A 23,986-nucleotide genomic window follows, 5' to 3' on the forward strand; every position below is an offset into this window, starting at 1 on the left:
GATAATCGATGCACTACTTCATTTTTTGCCAGCTTATTTTTTATGACTAAGACTGGTTGTCGATAAGAGTTTCCTACGGCGCATCACTCCAGGCATGTAACGATTTCGGCATGCTTCGAGGTGTACGTTAGCAGCACAATCGTCGACAGCTTACTGCTCTAATTTGCCCAGCTCAAGCATCTTTGCTTCTTGCTTGCGTGGAAACGTACAGGCATAACCATCTAGATTCATATGCAAAGGCATAAAGTCGGTCATCAACGCTACCGCTTTCCAGAGAAAAAAAAACTACCCTCACTGCCTACTTGTAGGTGTGCTCATAATATATATAATATATTGACCATCTTTTTACACCTGTCTTACACACGTGTGAGTAAAGTGCACGGGATACGACAGCGCAGAGGATACAGAAGCGTATCTGTTTCTTCATAACTTGATATAGAGAACGTAAGGCTTACAATGATGCCACGCTTGACGCATGACGCTGCGACTTCCTTTATTACTCTGCTTCAAATTATTTTCCCCCAAAATTCGCAGCCTATACATACTAATATATTCGTAAAATGCAGCCGTGTAGTTAATTGTTTGTTTAGTGCTACATGACAATCTGCGTACGCTAACTAAGCGATGGCGCATGTATGACGCATGCCTACACGTCATAACCGGCTCCTGAATTTCATCAGGCCATTTACTTATGCCCGAATACTTGATTTGTGTATACTATAGAACATGGTGCATACAACTGCGAAGTGCTGTACAGAACATTGCATTCCGTACATTGGAAGCACCAACTGCCAGCCGTCTCTCTATCATTGTATCGTTAACGCTATTCGCTCTCTTCTCTGTCTTTTCTCATTCCCTTATATCATGATACAAACGTGTTTTACGGCCAACCTCTCCATCTATCCTATCGCTGAAAGATCTCTCTTTGTCCTTGGTCACAATAACGCATTATTTTCATAATGGAGCCTTATTTTGTTCTTTTTTGTTTTGTTTATATAGGGTAAAGGTCATCAATCAAATGTTCACTTCCGCGCAAAAACAACCATTTGAAATGAAAGCGCAAGACGATAAAAGTCGGTAAGACATGTCCAAGAAAGATTACCGACTGGAGCTGTATGTAGATAAAACGCTAAGAAAAAAAGCAATCAAAGCACACCAAGTGGCTAAGAAACGGTTTCGAGGATCAAGATGCGCTTACAAGAAAGACGGGCAGTAAGACCTCGCCGGAAGACGTGATCTGAAAGCTGAAGAAAGATCAAGAAGTTGATGCGCATTTCTCGCAGATCTCCGGATTATAATCCGTGTTTCGGTCTACACGAAGTTTCGGTCGACACTTTTTCTTGCGAAACTATTGTTTTTGCTTGCTTTACAAGCATTAGTTAATCTTGCGGGCTTAAAAGAATGGCGGCATTGACAAGGTTTCCTAAGTCTTGGTAACAAAGTTGAATTATTTATGTTCGAACTGGGCATTTCGTTGTCGATTTTGTTTGTGTTTTATTTTTTATGACTCTTTTTTCTAAAAAGCAAGCTTGTATTTGCTGCTCTACTTTTTATCCATACCAGACGGCCTTGCCCGATTGTCAGAAGAGAATGGATTAAACAACAAGTTTGAATCAAGTAAGCGCTTTCTGTCCGTTCCTTTTAGACTATCTAATGCATGGTAGAGGTCGCCTGGGGTCATGCACAGTTTAGTAAGCATTTCTGTGTATTAAGGGCATCCAGAGAAAGGGAATATTATCTCGGAGAAATACGCTTTCTTGACCCCGTTTGTCCTCAGCAGAAGAAAACGACATGCTCAGACAAGCCCAATTCCTAATCAATAATTTGTTCATGAAGCAATAATGCCACAGACACCGACCAAACGAAAGGTTAGAAATGAATCATTCTTTGAGACGTTCCCGACTTTGGTACGGAAGCGTTGTTCGCATTTCTTGCGAACGGGAGCCTTGTTGTAAACAAGCCGAAACGTATTAAACAATCATTCATCCTTACTAATTATTTTGACCGGTGTGCGTTGTTCTATTGCTTCATGTTTCATCCCCACCAGACGGGCTTCTGTTGAACCCACGACTTGAGTAACTTGTTCCTTTTTTTCAACAAAACAAGAAAAGAAACCGAGAACGCACACATGACGGGGGAAAACGCTAACCGGCGCCCATTGTTTTTTCAGCTAGGTTAGGAATGGCAAGGAATGAGTAGAAGCGGGTAACAAGTTCAAACAATCAACGGCGGGAATAAGAAGAAAGTGTATTTGATGAAATTAGAGTGCGGGCTGAAATGTGTGGTGAATGGCGCCGAGTAGAACGATTTGTTTGCGAAACTTATGTATTGCATGTCAGTGATGGGGCGAGCTTGATTATGAATTGAACGTAATAATTTCAAGGACTTGACATGTCGAAGAAAAGAAAGTGATCTTATGTTTACAGATTGGAGAGCTTAGGTTGGCGAAAAGTTGCGCATATACCTACAAAAGACGAAACGAATAGCTTTATAGAGAGAGAAAGAGAGAGGAAGGGTGCATATAAAGGCATGGCGGTTAACCAGAGGTAGTTCCATTTGGTTACATAGTGCGGGGGTGTGGGTATGGGGGAAGGAATAAGGGGATAAAAAGAAAAATAGAGCGGAAAGAGCGAGAGAAAAAGAGAGGCGAGCAGAAACAAACCGCGTACATTCTACGGTGGTAGCGGGCGGCATTTTTTTAAGTCCATCGTGAATGCCCGTAAGCCGTTGGGATCTCAGCGCGAATAAAGCTTTCTTTGAGGAGGCTCTTCGGGAGCACTGGTCTAGAGCTTTTACTTCTGATAGTGGACGATTTTCCAACTGGTTCAGCACTATGCACATCGCTTGCCTGCCGGCACTGTAGTGGCTTGACGCTTGACTTGCGGCTAGACGCAAGTAATGCGTGCTAGCGTATCATCAAAGTTGCCTGTGTCCCACGTGGGGCTGTTTGCATTCCTATAAGGAAGGTATAAGAGTTTGTAAATCCGACGCCTAGCCACAAAAGGAAATAGCTTTGGACATGTTGGTTATTCATCGTTGATGCAAGTAACAGCGCAGTAAGGACGAGGGACAAGTAGAGACAAGACAAGCACTAACTTTCAACAAGCATTTTATTCCGGTTCCCGAGAATATATATACACCCGTTCCGCAGAGAGAAGGAAAGTACACGGTCACGTGCCGACTATGTCACAGATCCACAGACGATACAGCATGGTCTGTTCACATAGTGGTAACCCCGGTGGTAGATGTATCTGTATATCCGTAGACAACGAATGCAAACGACACAAAATGAAAACTTGAGTTCGAATCTCTTCAGGGGCAATGTAGCACGTTCACGGGACACCAATCGCAGCCAGCCTCATCATCGGTTCACGAAATCAGAATCAAAACACATTGACCTAGTTCATGCGCAGATCGGGCGGCTTCGTCGACGTGGTCATTCCCGCTGATATTGCGATGTCCTGGAAGTCATCAAAACTAGCTTTATATGTGTTGCTGTGTAGATATCAAGTGACCTTATGTGCGCGTTTTCAGGCTATTTTGTACACTTTCACTCGTTTACAAAACTGCGTATGTATTTTAGTGCCTCTTTTATTTTCTTCTGTGTGTAGAAGTTTGATTGTCGCCAGTGCGTATAACTTTGTTGCGCTTTTGTTTTGCTTCACCTCCGAAAACTCGCCGGCGCCACTAATGGTGCCCAATGTCTCCTTTCAGTTCACATTAATAAAAAAAAAACAAGCTACCCCTTGTATGTCATTAAACATTGATATCAAGGTCATTATAGGGTTTAAACAAGCGAAGCATATTCTAGATTCGGGCTTACTCACACTTCACATATAAATGGAGTTTAATGCATTTGTGTGCTGAAGTGAATCGGGGACGAAGATAGCCCAACGTTTTGAGAGATTTAAAAGAACTTCTTGTTGGTCTAGTTAGTAGCTGTTCATTATAAAATACAAGGACGCCAAATAAACGGATACACACAAGAGAAGAGAATGAGACAAGGCGGCTACACAGGGAAGGGCCCACTGTACTAGAAATATAGCTTTAAAGCACTTCTTGTTGGACTAGTTGGTAGCTGTTCATTATGAAATATAAAGACGCCAAATAAACGGACACAGACATGAGAAGAGAACGGGACAGGGCGCCTTGTTTATCGCAAATTTTAGGCCACAAGAAGTTTGTTGTAGAGAGAGTTGTAGATATATATATATATATATATATATATATATATATATATATATATATATATATATATATATATATATATATATATATATATATATATATATATATATATATAGAGAGAGAGAGAGAGAGAGAGAGAGAGAGAGAGAGAGAGAGCAATTCTATGAGCGTGACAATAAAACGGCTTTACGATATTTATATTTATATGCCCTGTGGCACACCATGTCATGAAACCAGAACGGCAAGTTGGGCCAGTTGGTTAGTATTCATGGTATGGGTTGTAATAGCGCACACAAGACAGGGACAACAGAAGGAATAAAACGACGACACAGCGCTGACTCTCACTTAGTTGACAGCCAGCGCTGTGTCGTCATTTTATTTCTTCTGTTGTCCCTGTCTTGTGTGCACTATTACAACCCATACCATCTACAAAAATGTCAGAAAGAGGCAGTGAGATGACGATGATCAGTTGTGCAACTAATTATGTCATAAAGAACGCAGTCATCAGCCTATATAGTCCGATGTTAGACGTGAAATTCTGTGGGAGGTCGTTAATATAAACTAAAGACAATAAAGGGCGTAGGAGCGATCGCTTCGATATTCCTGACGAAACATCAACGAAAGATGACTCGTACCAATCAAAGTAAACGAACTGGAACCGATTAGTAAGAAAACTGGAAATCCAAAATACTAAATGAAGGTTATTCAGGTAGGCGTCAGGCTTTATCACTGCAACTTAAAACAAAGCTTAAAAAGTGCCAAACATTACATGTGTAGTACATATACATTAAGTGAGAATGGGAAGAAAGGCAGGGAGGTTAACCAGGGGATGTCACAAAAGAGAAGTACGCCATACGTATATAATACATGATATATATACAATGCCATTTTTACCAGGCTAAAATGCAGTTCCAGATAATAGCCCGAACTGTATCTGTGGAAAAACTATTCACCTGCGTATGTTCTGGCCAGCTAGAGCTCAGAAGGCTCAATCTATTACTAGCAGAATGTTGACATGACGTGGCCATTTCACATAAATTAGGTAAGCCTCGCAGCACGTTGCGCCCTAGTTGAACTCGTTCTTCGCCGTTATTTTTCCTCTTGCGACGGGGCTCTGACTCCACGGCACTTGATAAGTGGTGCCCGGGCGGAGTAATCGCTGTCAGTTTTTGCGAGGTGAAGCCCATCTGCAGTCAATAGGATCCTTTTTTTCTTTCGCCTTTTCTGTATTATAAAGCTTTATAAGAGACGAAATACGCCATTATAGTGCTTGCAAACGAATTCTTGCACAGTGAATAGAATAATATTTACATTGGGCAAACCCTCAAATAAATTGTGCCAGCACTTGACTTACATGGTCAGGATACTTTTATTCTGGCAGATAAAAAAAGAAAAAGAAGAAAGGCGTTCCTTAATAGCAAAGCACTTGGATAAAAATGTCCCATAAGAATTATTACCAAGACCTCACCAATTATTTCTCTGTTAGCTCACTATACATTCTTCCGTCAAGCACACGAACATCTTTTTTTGGTTCGTTTTAATCCGAGGGAATTCGTACTACCCCTTATATTCCCTGTACGCTAGTCCAGTACTGCACGTTGTACAAGGCCGGAAGGATAGCGACCCTGCCATGCTCATAGCTTTCGCCGAGAAACATAGCTCTATTGCCCGTTTCACAGAACGCCTTGAATTCCGGTTTTACGGACCACCCGCTCTTGGCGATTCATCAATGTTGCCCTTGAAAAAGCTTGCACAAAGACACGGTGGCAATAAAGAGGGAGAGTGTAAAAATATAGAAACCTTGAATGTGCGGGGATGAATGGATTGGTTCTATATTACTTCAACTTTACAGTAATGTTTTGGAAAGAAATCTGTTGCTCCTGTCTTTGAGCGACCGTCTGCCATTCCGCTTCGTGTGCGATAGTGCGCGTTCGGTGGCCCAGGCGGCCGGCGAAAGCGACAATTTTAATGCGAAACGGTCGTTCATCAATGTGCCTCTGCTGCTTTTGCTTCGCGCTTGTAGCATCCATAACGTGTGATCGTGTATCGTTTGTTTTTACGGCCTTTATCTTTTTCTTTTGTTGTTGGTTTTCAAACGTGAGGAAGAGGGCGGATAACTTAATGCTCGATTCTTTTCTCTCTTTTCATTTTTTTATTTAATAAATATTTATGCGCGAAAGAAGAATGTATTTTGGATTGAAAGGCCTTTTCTTCTAACTTTCAAAATGTTTCGCTGATTCGTGATTCCTTTACTTTCCCTTACTCACCAGCTGGCGTTCTTTCCTCAAGGTTACCAGTTTTCTTTTTAGGCTGCAGAACAAAACATTTTCTCTCTGTGTGTGTGTGTGTGCGTGTGTTTATTAATATATTATTATTATTATTATTATTATTATTATTATTATTATTATTATTATTATTATTATTATTATTATTATTATTATTATTATTATTATTATTATTATTATTATTATTATTATTATTATTATTGATACATGCAAGCATACAAAGGAAACAAGGAGAGAGCAAGCTGACAACTGCCACCGAGAAGGGCACAACGCCTGCCTATTCTTCGGGAGAAGCGAATGAAAAGTGGAGAAGAGGAGAAGAAGATAGGAAACAAAAAAACATGGGAAAGAAAAGAAGAAATAAACAAATGACAGAGACACGGACAAAAGAAAGTAGGAACACAGAAAAAAAATGTCTAGAAACGGGAGGCCAAATCAGTTTTCTACATGAAGAGAGAGAGAGAGAGATGAAGAGGAAAGGCAGGGAGGTTAACCAGTTTCTACATAAAAGTTAGCAAGGCTCTATGGGCCTGGTCACGTTGAGTAGCCCTCCCTCTCGGAAAGAGGCAATCGTCAAGGGTCGTGTCCGGTCAGTCCATATTGCTTAATTAGCATTGCGCTTTGTGTGACGAATGCGGGACACTCCAATACAAGGTGTTCAGTTATCTCACAGAAGCCACAGGACGTACACGACGGACTGCCCACACGTCCTTGACGACACAAGCTTTCGCGCACCAACACGGAACCAACTCTTAATTTCACTAGCAGTACTCTAACACTACGAGGCAAGCCATGACCACAAACATGGAGTGGGAACGAGCCGTTTGCAGCACAACGTTCTGGGAGCTGCTTCAGGGGGTATCGGTGGATTAGTAGACAGGTGTTGTCAATCATACAAGAAATTTCTGGTCAGTCACCCCCGTTGGGATAACAAGTTGAAGGGAGGCGATCAGCCTCTTCATTTCTAGCAATACCCACGTGCGAAGATGTTCGCTGGGCAATGAGGGAAACTCCACAAGAAGTAATTTTGTCGGTGGAGTCTATTGTACTGCTGAGAATTGGGATATTGGCATCCTTTCTCAATAGCCTGCTAAGGGCAGCACGGGAGTCTGTAAGAAGGACGACCTTTGATGTGCTTATTTCTTCCTGTACGTACTTCAGAGCAACGTCAACCACTACCAGCTCCGCAGTTGTTGGTGAGGATGGCTGAGGTATTCGAAACACCCTTCTTATGTCAGTCGAGGGGCAGAAGAAAGCTACCGCAGAGACTTGAGCGCCGCTGCTTACCGATGCGTCCGCAAATACTTTAAGATGGTCTCCGTATTTTTCAAATAAGTGCACCTGGGCCTAATGGAATAGTGCCGAAACAGGCTGGTCAGACTTGTTGTGTATCTCGGGAATCGAAAGATGAATAGGGAAGGGCCATTTGTTGAAGTGTTCCTTCAGAGTTGTCAGTGAGCTAGTATCTTCTGAACAACCAGCTACAACTGCATCCCGAAGCCACAAAGAACGCACATATGGATTTCACAGAAAGAAAATATCGCAGTCGAACAGAAATGTGTCTTGCTTCGGCAACCGAACCCTGCACCAACGCCTGGAAAGCTGTTGCCACGGAAAGGCATTGGTTCCACGTTCGATTCCCTCCTGACCTGGACAAATGTTTCTTCAACTAGAAACCTTTTTTCTTAAAATTTGTATGGGTTTCTTCTGTAGCTTCATGCTACATTCACGTGCATAAAAATTATTTCATTCATTTTAATAATAATATTCATTCATTGCGCGCGTTCAAAGAAAATGTACAAGAATCGGGCTGCAAGGCAATGTTGGGCTTGACTGGCGATGCATGGTAGGCAGTGAATAACTCTTATATGTGCGAACGAGATTGCAAGAAACACAATTCACAGGCTGGTGTCAAAAACTAAACAGATACATGAAAACAAAATGCAAACAAAGCACTAATCGCAACAGGTACTTGCGTAAAATGAAATGAAGTCTTGTCACGAAGACAGAAAATGGGATGTACTGAAAAAAATCTGCTCCACAAAGTAAAAAGTCATGGAATGCAAAAAGAAAGCGAAAAAAATAAGAGATACGACACGGTGCATATTTCGCTCATTATCCGTTTATTTTGCGGAGTGCAAACAAACATTATTTGGCGTGTAACTGTCACTCCTTTCTCTCTCTGAAGGCTTTTTGTTTTTTAGCTCCTTCTTTTTTGAGTTCTCTAATGCTATCCGAATGTAGGTGGCGTTGTCATTCGATGGGCAAAAACTGAAAAGTTTCGCCAATTTGCCGCCAACGACAATGAGATCTATATATAGCACAGATGAAAAAAAAAGTTCGGCAGCACGTTACACTCCTCTAACGCCTGAAGGCGAAAGCCTGCTGCACACTTGGCAATGCGCCGTCTCGCATCGTCGCGTGGCTGCTTCGCAGTTCGGCTTCTTCGGCTCGTTTCCGACGCTGAGCTGCGGCTTCGCGCGCTCGTGTAGCTGGGTCAGACTCGAGTCAACGACGTTTCTCTTCAACTTTGCTATGCGTCCTCTCAGCAGGGGAGTAACGTATGTTGTTCTATGTGTTGTATGTTGCGATTTCAATTAATGTATGCCCTGTTTGCTTCACTTTGCTGAGCGCTTGTATGTAGCCTCAGTGACGGGATAGCAGCCATTGGATTTTTGCTTGCTTACGGGAGCATGAACCATAGAGATGGTCACGTTGTTCTTGTTTTTTTTTTGTGCCACACGACTAGACGTCGGATTTCTGTAAGTTGTATACGTGGTTCCAATGAATGTATGCACTGTACGCTTCACTTTATTGGGTGCTTGTAGCCTCTACATTACGACAGGGATAAGCCATTGCATTTCTTTTCTTGCTTAGGGACATGCGAGCCGTTGCTGATGACGATAGTTTTTGTACCATTTGACCGGACGATGCACATGTTCAAGGCCATAGGGTGTATGAGCCACTTAAGGCTTTCGCCATAAAAGGGCTGAGTTACGCGAGTAGGCATACATTTATTGTAATAGCGGCGAAAAAGAGACCGCTGCTTACCAAATGTTGGATATTGATTCAAGACTCTTCAGCCCTATTTCAATGCTTCGATCTCGCGTCTTTTTTCTTGCTTCGATTCAGCTACAAATGCACAGGCAATAAATCACGTAGCTTCCTCTGTACCTGTGTATCCTTTAGGAAATAGCTCTGTTGCAGTATTTCCAGGAGACAGCATTTCCATTGCGAGTAAGCTTAAGAATGTAAGTAGAAAGCGAAAACATTGTAACAGATTCCGTTTTCATCTCCTACAAGATGCAGCTACACTTCTTACGCAGCGCAACACTGCGCGGAAAATATCAGCACTGTTTAGCGCAAACTGTTCGCTATGGTCTGGTGGCCTGTTAGAATGTGGAAACTTTGAAAGGATTCCAGTGCTACATTGTAGGTCGTGTTTGATAAGTGTATATTTTTCTTTCCGGGATTAGTGTCTTCACACGATAACTATACTTTTTCTTCGTTTGCTTGTTCGTTTCGTATATATTTTTTGTCGTTTGCTTGCATGTTTGTTTATTTTGTTTGATTCGCCGTGGTACCTCAGGGTCTACGGCGTCGTACTGTGGAGCAGGAGGTCGCGCGTTCGATGCCGACCATGGCGGCTGCATCGCGATGGGTGTGGAATGCAAAAAAAAAAAACGTTTGATTCCTGTGCATTGGGTGCACGTTAGTGAACCCCAGAAGATCAAGACATTCCGGAGTCTCCCATTACGGCGTGCGATATAATCAGGTCAGGGTTTTTGGGACGTAAAGCTCGATAATTTAATTAATCATTTTTTTTTTGCTTTCATTGTTGGTGGCGGCTACTTTGTAAGGCGGGTGGTGCAATCTGACAACCCAGTAAACGGACCTTGTTTTACTCGGAACTCTGCCCCGGTACGTTTCGACTCACCTGGAGCGGCTTCTGCTAATTCGCATCTCTCTTGATTTCGCATGCAGTCGCAGGTAGCGGCCGACAGGCTGTCGCTTGCTTCATCGCTTGTGCATCAATGCTTGCTCCTTCAACCTCAGAAGTCCCGAAACATAGACAGGGCATGGAATCTCTAGAGAACTTGGAACAAGTTGCCCTTGAAGATGGAGGCGACGCGATGACGCGCTGACCTTTTTCAAAGGAGTTGCCCGTGCATAGAAGGAGCCAATAGACGCAAGAGCCTTCTCCAATTTTCCTTTCCGTCCACGTGAAAAAATAAGAAAAGACACGAGGGAGGATACAAATCCCAAACTCGGCAAAGCAGCAAACAAGAAGATGGAACGTATGGTTTCTTTCTGCGCGCCATTGGCCTACGTGCCAAACGAAAGGAAACGGGGCGAAGGTCCTCCTCGTTCCTCGATATTTCTCCAGCGAGAGCAATTGGGTTCACGTATACCACGCCACTTTCCGCATTTGCTCAGGGAACACCTTGCCGAGTGATTTCTCGCTTTCTATATACTATACTCTCCTTTGCTTTGCTTCTTCTTTCACTTCGTGTTCCATTCGGTGCAGTGCTTGGGCCTGTTTATGCCAGCCATATTTTTTTTTTCGTGATCGCTTTCAATCTGGAATTGCCCTAGTTTGACCAAGCGTTCACCTCGCACGAAAACAGAGCTGCTTTGCAGGCGCCGCGTATTTTTGAAGCGGAGTTTTCTTTGGCTCTTCACCTCCCTACAAATGGACGGCTATCTGGCCGAGTAAATTCGGCCAATCACGTCGGCGGTGCAATAAAAGCTGGCTTTATAGCAATTTTAATCCCCCCCACTCTCCATAGCAATAGCGAAAAAAACTAGCCAATAACTGTTCCTTGCAGCATATCTCAATAGGTCTACTCATGAGCTAGTCACTTTATAATCATCCTGCGATGGTGTCTGACAAATTTATTTTGTTTTAGCAGTACACGCCTGTACTGACGACTCTATTCGGACTACATGGGCTCTATTTATTCCCTACTTTCTCTCTTCTTGACCTTTTATCTCCTTTCTCCAGTGCAGGGTAGAAAACCGGACGTGAGTCTGGGTAAAGTGCTTGCCTTTGCCTTGCTTCTCAGTCTCTGTCTGATGCGCAGTCTGATGCGCAGCGCTGGCATCAGAGACAAAACAGGCTTCGTTAATAGCTTCCTTAATTCCTTCAAGTTTCAAGCCATAAGATTTACGCTCATCACGTTCCTTGGTTCGCTAAAGACACGATTTTTCACCACAAAGGGCTCAGTCAGAGGAATAAGAGCTTCGCCTTTATGTAATAAGTAGGAGCATGCTACGTGTGGCGGAGACTCCACTGACGCAACAGAGCATCTTCGCACATACAAGCGCGCGAAAAGATAAGAAAGTCTGATACTCAATAAGAGCGGACAGCAATGATGCCGGGTATCCGTGACAGCCTGTACCCTAACAACTGTCGCATGAGCACTACAACAGCCCCCTGTAGCCACTTCTCGCTCGTGAAAGAACGCCCACGGCTCAGCCAACGCGAACCATACACGGTAAAGACGGGTCTCCATGGTACGCGACTCGATCGCTACCGCCGTGAGCTCCGTTCTTCCTTTTTCGTTCTCTCTCTTTTGATTCAGTGAACGTCTCAAGGGTAGCTTTGACGACGGAACCAAGAAATCGATGCTGGTGCACGCAAGCAGATGTTTCGTTTTGGTTCGTTTTCCTTTCTCTGACGGGAATGGGCCTGTCTCGTTTGCGGCCGCTCGTCGGTTGAATCAACGACGTTGGCGTACGCAGACTAGCTTTTGCCATCTTTTGCACATAGTGGCGGAAGCTTGCTTAATAATAACGGCGTGCGCATTGTTCTTTCCAATGCGTCTCTGTCGGTGAGCTATTTCCGGCCTCCAGGCGCTGCGAGGCGTACATAGCTTCCTTTACAACCGCGGGGCCCGTACCACGTACCGAGCAATAAGTATGTTAGACCAGCCATTTAGCCCAGCCAAAGGCAAAGGAATTACCGCCCACAGATTTGAGACTTTGTTTGCTTATGTTGCACAGTTTTCTCAGAACATCTATTTAGCAGCGGCCGTAAGACTTAGCGGTAAAAATATATTTCGTTAGATTTGAAAGGGATGCTTGTGTAAATAGAGTGTTTTAGTTGAGCGTCCTTACGGTACTCTCCGCTTCGAGCTGCCCCGCTAAGGCGCAGTGGCGCGGCGGGTGATTTTCACGTTTTAGTTATACGTTTAGCGTAGCGGAGTGGACCTTCCGTAGTTACAGCTCCCCCTGGTCAAATTCGTGGAATGAAAGAAAATAAATACACCTATGGATCACCCTGATACAGTAAAACGTATATATATACTCAATTTATTTATCCATGAAGTATCTAGACGTGCGCTTGTAATGCGTTAGCAGTCCATTTTAACCAATGGAAAATAAAGTGCCGTATTGAGGAACGCCACGTGATAACCAGCGCGCTTGCTTTCTGCATCCAATCCAATCCTTTCTGACGCCAACGCTAGCCAAAGCGCTGCGCGGCACGCTCCGCTCAGGCAGCTTCTAAGCGGACCGTGTTCCTCGCTCCACTAGCCCGCTTACGACTAAGCGCACGGCGCATGCGCATTGGCGCTTCCGCGCCGCTTAGCTGCTTAGCGGAGCGTAAACACGCTCAACTGAAACACTGTAATGAACTGAATAAAAGAAGGCGAGGGTGGGAATAAAGTTGCAGTGTCAAAACGCTTGACAAAGCATACTCATCCGTGCCAGCAGGTTTAAGTAGCACTGAAAAATGAACCAGTAAAGAGACGTTTTTGGTGAACTCATACGTACTCCCTAAAAAAACACAAAAAAGCTCTTCAAGTAAAAAAAATAAGAAACATGACCTCTGATAAAGAATATGACGGTTCACTAATATATATTCGGAAGCGCAGGTACGCTAGTAGAATGTAACTTGAGTCTAACCGCAGCCACCTCGTTAATGAGGACAGTAAGCTGCCATCCAACACCACCGCGCTTGCAGAGACTAAATTCGATCACTGGTGGCGAAATTTAAAAGCGTATTTGCGCAGGAGCGCTGCGCGTCGAAGATTCGCTCCACGTTGCCTCGTTCCAAGGGAGTAATAAGCGAGGGAAAATACGAAAGAACTCGTCCTCCGTTCTCAAATGTATAGAAACGCCTCACACTGGACGGAGAGGTTCCGCGGGAGAGAAAGAAAAGAGGAGGAATAAAAGAAGGACGGGGCAATTCCAAGATCGGAAGCCAATTTCATCGCAGTGCCGCAGTTTTAATCTGCGCTCCGCGTCGAGCTGGCGCAAATCTTCATTGCGAAACTATGGCGAGACGACTAATACCTTGGGAGCACTTCCCGTTTCGGAGAGAGAAAAAAAAAGAAAGCGCAAGAAAAAAAGAAATAAAGAAACACCAGAACGCGCATCCGCTTCGACGCAGCGACGAAATGACGGCACAAGACGTGACCGCTTCGAGACGTGGGTGGTCATTCTCGCGGGGCATATTCTTCGAGATAAGAATGCGATTGGAAAACTCGAGCCCCAAGATTCTTTTCAATTAGCGCGTACGCCGCGCGGAACAAAGGAGCGTCGCATTCCCGCTTGGCTGCAGGCCCGTGGACGGCCATGCACAATGATGGCATTATTCATTTCGGACGTCCCATACATACGTGAGAAAAAAAAAGGAAGAGTGTGCAGCTTAAAGCATACTTGTTACGACTGCACCGCGCATTAGAAAGTGACGATTTGCTTGAAACTGCTGGTAAAACTGCACGAGTTGGCTCAGGGAAGAGTTTGCGTTATCAGTTTTTCTGGTCCAGTTATGAAACGTCATCGACCCGTGGTGCTAAGATGTCCAGTTGTCCTAAGTATTGCGAAACCTTGATTGCCGTCCTTATTTCCGTCGCTTATTTACATTTGAAGTATGCTGAATTCTACACTGACAAAGAACAGCGTGAAAAACGAAGATACGAGAGAGAGACACTATGCGAGCGCAGAATTAATACGTTTAACGTGTGCCTCGGGCGTAGAGAAATATCGCTCCTCCTCACTTTCCCTGCGTCCTCCCGTTTCCGGGTACCTCGCGTACAAAACGCTCTTTCTTGAACTCACTCTCGAATAAATAACCTGGGGCCGAATTCGCAAAGATTTTTCGTTCGTGAGTTCTGTTTTTCGTTGGCTGATCGCCTTCGCTAATGATATGTCCTAAATCACGATTGGCTGAAGCGAACGCTTTTGGCGTAAGAACGTTTTGCGAATACAGGCCCTGTTTTTAACTTGGTCTTCAGTTAACTGCGTTCTACTTTGTTTCGACTACGTTGCGTTCTTGCAAGCACCAATTCGTTCTATATTTAATTCCCGTTACACCGGCACATGTTATCCAGCTCATTTTTAAGCTTGTTAACTTAACTGTCTCTCACTATTTTTCCTGTTTCTTTGTCTTAAATTTCACCCGAACTGACACATTTATGAATCACTAGATGCACGACTCAAATGTCGCGTTTTCTCTTGCCCAATCTCTCAAGCCGATTTAGATAAACGTGACTTTTGAAATGTTCCTGCCGCTAACTTGCCGATTATAACCCCGAAAGAACGTTCGACCTTTACGCTAGTTCAATTAGCCGTTGAATTCGTTAAAACTCGGCGTGCGCATGTCTCGAAGACCGGCGCATCAGTCGTTCCCGTCTGGCTAAATCAGATCGAGGAAACCACATTCCGGAGCCGCACGACGTCTCGACCGCTGACAGAGCAGCTCGACACGTTGACAGAGTGCGACAGCAACGAAGCTACCCACGCGTGTTATATTCAGTTAGGCCGGGAAGCGGACGCGCCTTTTGGGTGGGCCGGGAGCGCGGGGCGCGACCAGCTGACGCAGGCATCGTCTGCGACACTGTAAAAATGCGCATTTCTGATCGCTCCGCAGCTGCGATATCGACCATGATTCCATCTTTATGGCCTAGGAAAAAAATTGACTTGGCAGACTGCTTCCCTACCGGTGTGAGCACCTTTCTTTTCCTTTCTCTTTCTCTCTCAGTCTCTCTTTCTGTCTCTCGTTGTGTCTTTTTTTTTTCAGTTAAGCTGCAAAGATTTCATTGCGCAACATTTTTTTTCGTTACTTAAAACGAAATAAAGAGCTAGCAAAAAGACTACCACCTATTACTGAAGGAAGAATAAACATTGAGAAGAGCTTGTATTTTTGCCGTTCGCAAAATGATTGAACGAACTGGGTTAAAAGCCTTGCGGGCCCAGCAACTTATGGGGGTCTGCTTTCGAAAGAAGAAATCTCACGCTGTGTGTACCTGATGGCCATCCGTCATGTTCATTCAAGCGAGAATTGGAGATGTCATAGGAGCGTCATAAAAAAATGATATTTCAACCCATGAGCTTCATTTTATTACAGCGTGCGATACTTAACTAGCCTGCTCATTGCTGGCTGCAGTGGTGAATAATATGGCGAATAATTTGTTATGGAAAAGAAGTAAAAAACGAAAACAGCCATAGGTCCTAAAAGAAAGCTTTTCAAGTTATGATTGCTTGGGAAACCTGAGTATCAATAAAATCAACGGAGCTGGGAATCTTGGGAGAAAAAAAAAGCAGCATCAACGCATACAACATTCGAAGGCCGTTCGTGCATACTCATGTTTCTTTCTTTTTTTCTTTGGTCTGACACGAAAAATATGCATGGCTCACTTGTTTTGGGGCGGTTGAGTATACCGATCTCAGTTTAATGGAACCTGGTTATTGGCCACTCCTGACCATGACAACGTTGTCAAAAAATATTACTGAGCACTATATTGTGAGTTTACTTCATACCCTTACTTTATTTAAGAATGCATGTTCAGTTTGGTCAGTTCCACAGCTATCTTGTGCCCATCAGCAATACGAAAAGACACAGGCACAATTATCCTCCACGCCTTCTCAAATCTAGAACGCAAATGAAGTTTCTGCGGTGCATTTAGGTAGCAGCGGTTTCCTGTGCGCTTTTAGATAGATTTTCGTTTAGGCGAAGGATCAGGTGCAGAGGTTGGAAGTGTGTGTCTCCTGTTACTTTATTCACTTCGCTTTCATATGGGCTAAGATGCTATTCGGGATGAGAACTACTTGGAAATAAAATGCTGAGTAAGCATAATTGAAAAAGAAACAAATTGTGAATTGACTTAATGCTACACTTGAGCGCGGAGTTAAAAAAAAAAAGTTACGTCAGTGCAGTGTGCAGTTACAAGTCAACTACAGTTTAGCGGCCACAAACAACGCCGCCATGGAACTACGCTATCGATCTGTAAAGGCAACCGATATCCTCTGAATCAAATGCTCGACTCATTGCTGAACTTGCGTTCCAACGTGCCCGAGCGTAGTGAAAGGGAAATAACGAGCCACCACACCTGCGCCCGGAAAATCTCATTATCCAGCCGGGGCAGGTCAGGGTCGTTAATGCGAGAGAGAGCATGCAACAACGCGAAATTACACCTTAAACGTCGTAAGTTCTTGTTCCACTGTCATAAGCGCTTCGCATCTTTTCCTCCTATTTTTATTTAACTCGCACAGCGCCTCTGCAATTGGCTCTTGTCTCCTATAACGCGACCCCGTGTTCACGATTCTCACCGTATACAAGCATAACGGTACGATATTCCTTGCTTGCAGCCCTCTTTAGCCTGGCGTTGTTATTACCATATTTTCTTTCTGTTGCGACAATGCGCGCAAACTATACCACTGTGTTTCTCTTTCATTTATTGCTCTACTTTTATCGTTAAAGGAACAACAGTCTTACGTGTTTCTTTCTTAACAATTGGAGAGACGAAAGCGCTGGCAGTTCGCAACAAAACATGAGCATTGCTGCGGAAATCACCAAAAGCGACAGGTCGAATACTTCTTTCACCTAACTACCATGTTTCGACGTGAAGTATCTGCAGCTTCGCGTTTTGGCGCACTCTCGTCCCCTGCTCGATCGATGCTGCTTTGAATTTCTTCGAATGCCCCAGAGGGAAAAAAATAATAAAAGAAAGCGCTCCGTCTTCTTTTGTGCTGCCGTGAAAACTCTCAAGAGTTTCAAATCGTCAGCATGGCCATGCCTTCTCATCGGCGCGTCTCGGGAGAAACATCGTCAGAGTCTGGCGCAGGAATATTTATGACTCGCTTGTAATGGCTGGTATAAGGACGGACGATCGTGCATTTCGAATTCCCTGTCGTGCAAACCGGCCTTTTGTCAACGCAAGTCAGAAAGAGTAACAATAAAAGGAGATGGCTGCTCATTTCTTTGATTTCCCTTGGTTCCCCAACTTCAGTGCGGAACCCTGTGCAGCCATCATTTGTACGCCGACTGCTTGCCTTCTATGCGCAGCTAGCGCTAGTGGCGGAACCGGGACGAGAGGTAAGAAGCACTTGCTGCCGGCAACTCAAAAGCTCGCTTTCTCAAAGGAATGCCGCCTAACAAAAACAAAAAAAAAGGTGAAACGGGGTCAAATCATGTCGTCATAGGGGGACCGTACGCACTCATATTTTACCTACACCGAAGGTAGCCAGTTGGTTGTATTCTAAAACCAAGCATGGCTGCAGTTTTATTTAGATAAAAATATCGTCACTTTCAGTCCTTCTTTCACAATGTGAACGCTAACATCTAACGTTAGCGTTCACATCATCTAACGCTGAGAAACGAGAATTGTCTTTTGAAGGAAAAAAAATCAGCGAGACAGTAATTAAAGCGAATAGAGGGTGACGACTTACATTACATAAGAAAGATAAAAAGGACAATAACAAAGACGAGCTCATCACTAAAATCGCAAATTTTTGAGTTTATCCACTTGGTGCTGCCGAAGTTGGTCGGGAATAGCAGGTTCCGCATATACTGTATATAGCTTTGCAGTATCAGGCAACCCCCCCCCCCCCCACACACACACACACACGCACGCACGCACGCACACCAACAAATCAGGCCATCACCAACTTGCGTTGAAACTCTAGTAGACCCCTCAGGAAAAGAAGCACTGGAACAAAATTTGAGTGGCTTACCGCTGCTGGGAACATATTGAAATATCTTTCTTTGGTTCGTGTTTTAGCTTCGCGCGTCTTTCAGTGGAACTTCTCGCTTGCCGCGTTTCTTTTTCATAATTTTGTTTGGTTGAAGCTCGCGAAGTGCAGCAACCGTAATCAGGTGCTCCACAAATCCAAATTCTCCAAACGATTCACCTATGTTCTTCCTGATGAAAGAAACCTCAATCAGGAAACTCGCGCAGTGCATAGCACGGTACGGGAACGAACGCCAGCACCTCGACTAATGGACGCCGCTTCTGGGCAAAATAAAAATAACAAAGAGGCTCAGAAGCATGTTTTCTTTTGTTTGTTTTCAGTGCGTTCCATCAAATGCATTTTACACCAGTCGTCCGTGGTTCGGAACATCCGAACGATGGTTAGACAACGGCAAAGCCGCCATGAGAGCTCGAGGCGTCGGGGCTGTGCTCGAAAAGGGAATTGCGCACTGGAAGGGGGCGCCCTTTTAGATCTCGGAACGCGCAGCTCATCCGACTAATGGTCTCGTTTCTATTGAGCCACTACGCCAAATGCCTCCGGAGCTCCAATCGTAGTAATGCGCATGCCCTCGCTAACGCACATATGTCGTTCTCTCGTTTCGACAACGCCCATTTGTTTCCTCATCGCGCAGGTTTTGCATTCTCGCTCTGTCGACATCGGCGCAAGGAACACCAAATTGCGATTCTTCGCTTATCCCTGCCCTCCGTATTACCATAAAGTCCTCGGAGGTTCATCGACTGTCTTCTTCGTTGAAGCCGCTGTTGTAGAAACAGCGCTATAACGGAAATCGCTCCGCCCGACATACATTCGCAAAGCTAGATGCACCTGTGGCTAAACAAATTGCTCCTCCTCCACCTGGTCAACTTTATTCATCTGTAAATGATTGGTGGGCCGCCAGGAACACCGATGTTTATCGAAATCGGCGCTTCATTGTCATAGAAAGAAAAGCTCGCGTAATTCTCGTATTTTATAGCACTGAAACTTCCCCAAAAATCTAGAAAGCACGAACGCCAAAAGCGTTGCCATGACAGCCGACTCCCAATAAATCGACCTCAGTTAATCTGATTTGTCGCCTCGTTCGAGTGCTCAAGAATGTCCCGGCGACCTTGTGGAAGTTCGTTTAGTTCTAACCCGAAAGCATGTCGCTTCGGGTAACTCAACCTCTACCTAAGCCACCGTGTATGCAGCGCTTATCAAAACCTTGAAAACGCAAGAAATTCAGTAGACGGCGCTACTGCTTACCTAGGCGAGAAACTGTTCTATTTTCACTTTTTCGTGAGAGACGTTCCTTCCACTCGTGAAGCCGTCTGTTCCCGCTTGTTTCCTGTCGTGTCTCGCCTCCATATTCAGCAGTATGCTTCGTCCGTTCAGCATGGCGTCGCGTGGCAATTGCGCAGCGCTGTTCGTGTAGTTCAAGAAAGACGTGATTCAGAATCTCTTTCATGATCTAGGAAAAAAATACATACATAATGGAGCATCAAACGAGTGCTCACTGTAACGGGCGATTGCAACCGCACTTTTGTTATTAATTAATATAAATAGCAATGCTAATAAAAAGAACAACGGGCAGTGCTCTTAGGATGACTGTTGGCGGTAACGTGATTAGTACTGAAGCCGCGTTGCTACACGCCGTATTGCCAACGCCAAAACGCGTCATTTATGAGGCATGTACTGCAGCCGACGCCTCTTTCACGCTTCCCTATTGTCAATTTCTCTCGCGCGCAAATTAGTGTCTGAATGTATATTACGCTGGTTAGATTAGGCCCGGCACCAGAGAAATTCGTAAAAGGTCTATTTTTGCCAACGAAGAGCGCCTTACAGCCAGTGGCATGTACGCAGTGAAACAAGTTGCCGTCAAAGAAAAAAAATATATTGAAATATGAAACGATTAGATTCCGGCACGGACATGGATATAAACCGTAAAGTGCCTGAAGTATCCTAAGAATGCTAATTGCATTAAGATCATATATTATTGCCCAAGTTAATAGTTACATAAAACGCGATAAAGTGTACAAACAAGAGTACAGGCCTTCCACAAAAAATTGCGGTGATAACAAAATTTGCGCGTGCCTTAAGTACACAATTACATTTCACGCAGAGAGCACGAACGAGGGAATCATAATTACTCGTGGTTCTGTAAAGTAAGTTTTGTAGAGTCAATAATGAATGTTTATACGTGAGACTGACATGGCGTAGCATTAGAAAAAAAGTATGCCTCGTAGTTACGTTGAATCGTGGCCTTAAGCAAATCGAGGAAAGAAAAGAAAAATGCTTTGAGGAACAAGTAGACAGGTATCTGCACACTAAAGAGAGAAATGATCAAATAGGCTGCTGCTAAATGAATAGAAAGACAGTTTAAAGAGACGTTAAATGTTCCCGATCATAAGGCTTATCCCTAACTAGATTTGTCTTTTCTCTGCGGATAAGCTGACAAATATTTCCATTCTCACACGTTTTTTCAATTAAGATAAGGGAGTTAAATAGCCGAGGCCCCTTCAGTTCAAAGGTGTCCAACATGAACTGTCGTCGCTATATTTTGAGCAGGATTTAAAAGGAATTCCATTTGAGGGAAACAATAGTGCTTCTGCATAACAGGGAGTTAGGTGACAGGACTTGTCGGTTAGGAGCGTTAACCAGTGTCCAGGGCTATCTACAGACTAAGTTAAAGACGGAAGACAAAATACACAGGGCCTTTTATAAGTCATTATGGTCTTCATTAAAAAAAATAAGCAAAAATACATTCCAGATTAACGTAACTTAAAACGATGCCTTGCATTTGGTGTTCCGTTAGCCCTTGAGGGAACTGCTTTCACGTGTCCGTACAAATGGTTTCTATGGTGGTTCCTCTTTATGTTCTAGTTGAAAAGTTGTGTGTTTGGACTCGTTGCGGGTAGCGGTTGTTATAACTAAAGAAAGACTTAGATCTCGTTAACATTCAGTTATCGACGTGGTTAACTTTTCTTATTATGCCACTTGGATTGCCCTAAACACGCGAAGCTATCTTTCTTCCCCAAGGCCTGATAAAAAAAAAATTGGAGGAGCCATTAAGGATGTTTCTTTGAGACTCTGCTAATTTTACGAATATTATATCAGTGTGTGGTAAGTGCGGGGCATGTTGCTTTGTTGAAGCTGCCCCACACACATTCGTTTATTCAAAGAAAAATTGTTGTTGGTTCCTGTTCGGCGCCCTCTTACTACAGACGTGTAAAGTTTTCCCTCTCTCCTTTTTCAGTCGATGCTCAGTTGATGTGTCCTATGTATAGTTGACGGGAGAAGGAGCGACACATCAACGTCAAAGGCCACCAACAACACAACAACCAACAACAGAACTATCAGCACCGCAACAACCAGCAGCACAACATTCCAACAACACCCGTGCCGCTATTCCGCTCACGTGGTCCACCATTCACACATGAGTTGAATATCACGGAACGATTTGAGAAGCCAAAAGAACTCCCTCCTAAATGTCCACCATCCTCGGGCGAATAACATGTACTACTATTAACACGTTTTTGTGTCATTTAAAGAGGGTGATATGCCTTAGGGCCGCAGGCTCCAAAAATACGGCACGAAAGAGACTTTTCTCAGTGTGATGCGATGTAAGAGAGAGCAAGCAAGAAGAAGAAATGCAGGGAGGTCAACCAGACGAACGTCTGGTTTGATACTCTGCAATGGGGGTAAGGAAAAGGGGAAATATAAAGAGGAAAAGAGTGAGCACGGAGCGCACGTAGAATGATCCATAAGGAGGACACTGTAACCGGTCTCGGTGTAAGGAAGGCAGGAAGGAAAACAAGAGGTGAAAGGCAGAGAGGTCACCCAGATTAAGTGTCCGGTCGGCTACCCTGCACAGGGGGATGGGTTCAGGGGCGATGTAAGGGCATTAGTAAATCTACGGGGAGAACCATCCTTTTCTGTGGCACTAGCACGACAAATTATGTAGTTACAGCTGCTGGAACTCGGATATCTGATATTAATTCCTGTGTTTGTTTCTCTGAATGCCCAATATTTTCTTTCGTTAGCCATCATGATTCGTAGAGAAATGGTTCAAGCGTCCTCAGAGATATTTTCTGCAGTCACAGTGGAATGGGAAGCGTGCGGCTGGGTTCCCAGTGAACGAACAGCGTCGTCAGCTCAAATACGGCGCTGAATGAGCTCAAAACTAAGGAGCAATAAAGAAAGGTCACCAAGCGGAGCGTCCACGCGGCGCTTTGGACGGGGCGAAAGCCCCGAGAACGAGCCAAAACAATGCGAATGCACCGTTTGCTTCACTGCGTCTTCATTGCGAATTAATTAGACGGCTTAAGAATCGACAGCACCGTGACGTCACAAGCACGAAGGAAATTTTGAAGAGGGTCGAAGCGAGGATCACGGCTGCACTCCTTTCACTCTGTGCCGGGTGATGAGCCGTTGAGTCGGCTGGCCCTTCAAGGCGCCTCGAACAGAGACTTCGTTGTTTCGTTGATGCGCTTTGTTTGCTTCCGGCCCGTCTGCTTTTCATTTTTCTTTGTGTTGTTTCACTCTTCCATGATTATGAAGATTCAATCAGAATTTCGCGCGAGATGCTGACGAAGGAGGCACGCTGCTTGTGTCCGCGGGTCGGAATAACTGAAAGGAGAGGTGGGCGCAAAGCAGGGAACCGCCTAGGTTCACTAATGAAGTCCAGGAACGGGAAAAGGAAGTGGTTTCTCTTCTTTACCTTTTTTTTTTGCTTTTCCTTTTGAGTATATTAGTGTCGACCTTTCTGGTGGTTTCTCTTTATTTATCTGTAAATTAACGTTATCGCTGCTTCTCTCTCTTTTTCGTCAGCATTACGTTTAAAACAAAAGCAACGAAAGAGCGGATGAATATCGCTGGTGAACATGGAACGTGCTTTTTGGAATACTTGCGGTTGCTTTACCGCTGGTACCTTGAGAATTGTGGTAATGGCATTTTCCCTCCCGTAAAAAACTGATCCTGTGTGGCCTCAGTGAGGTGGCGTTCCCTTATACGTAGTGCAAACATTGACCGCGGTGACGATGACGTTTCATTATAAGTAGATCACTAATTGATCTCCATGGTAAACGGGACTCTAGGTGGTATTTACGAAGCAGCTCGAGTGTATATCACACTTGGAACTATTCTGTTGCTGTTCATAAAGGTTACAACTAAAGGTTACGACTTACACAAAAACAGCGCCCACCCGCTCTTCCAGCTCGAATTCATCACGTCAAGGATAGCAGTGGCTAGAGTCGTCGTAGTAGATAATTGCGTGTAACTTTTTCACCATTTGGCGGAACGAATTACGCTTCAGTGACATCGCAAGGTTGGCTGATAGAACTATATCCTTCTTGCTGCGCAGTTTGTCCATACCTAAATTGTTGCGTGTAGAAAAATGGCCACTAAGTGATGCACGTAAGTTTTACGGAGCCTAAAGATTCCTCTGTGTTACTAAAGGAGCGAAAACAAAATATTGACATGTCTCGTAATTAATAAGACTCGTAAAGACGCAAATGCATGCATTTTCAGCAGCAGATATCAAACTTTACTGATTGATT

General features: G+C 44.2%; 1 protein-coding gene across 2 annotated transcripts in view; it reads right to left on the minus strand.

The window, feature by feature from the left end:
* The window catches only part of LOC135907969 (uncharacterized), a 435,033-nt gene that overhangs the window by 166,307 nt on the left and 244,740 nt on the right, over positions 1-23,986 (minus strand). The window contains exon 3 of one of the 2 annotated variants that reach the window (XR_011511337.1): positions 19,695-19,851. The exons of the other annotated variant lie outside the window; for it this stretch is intronic. The gene's annotated coding sequence lies outside the window, so the exon portion shown is untranslated. The remainder of the gene's footprint in view (positions 1-19,694; positions 19,852-23,986) is intronic. 2 annotated transcript variants of the gene reach the window in all.

Source organism: Dermacentor albipictus, chromosome 1 (assembly GCF_038994185.2).
Source record: "Dermacentor albipictus isolate Rhodes 1998 colony chromosome 1, USDA_Dalb.pri_finalv2, whole genome shotgun sequence".
Classification (NCBI taxonomy): Eukaryota; Metazoa; Arthropoda; class Arachnida; order Ixodida; family Ixodidae; genus Dermacentor; species Dermacentor albipictus.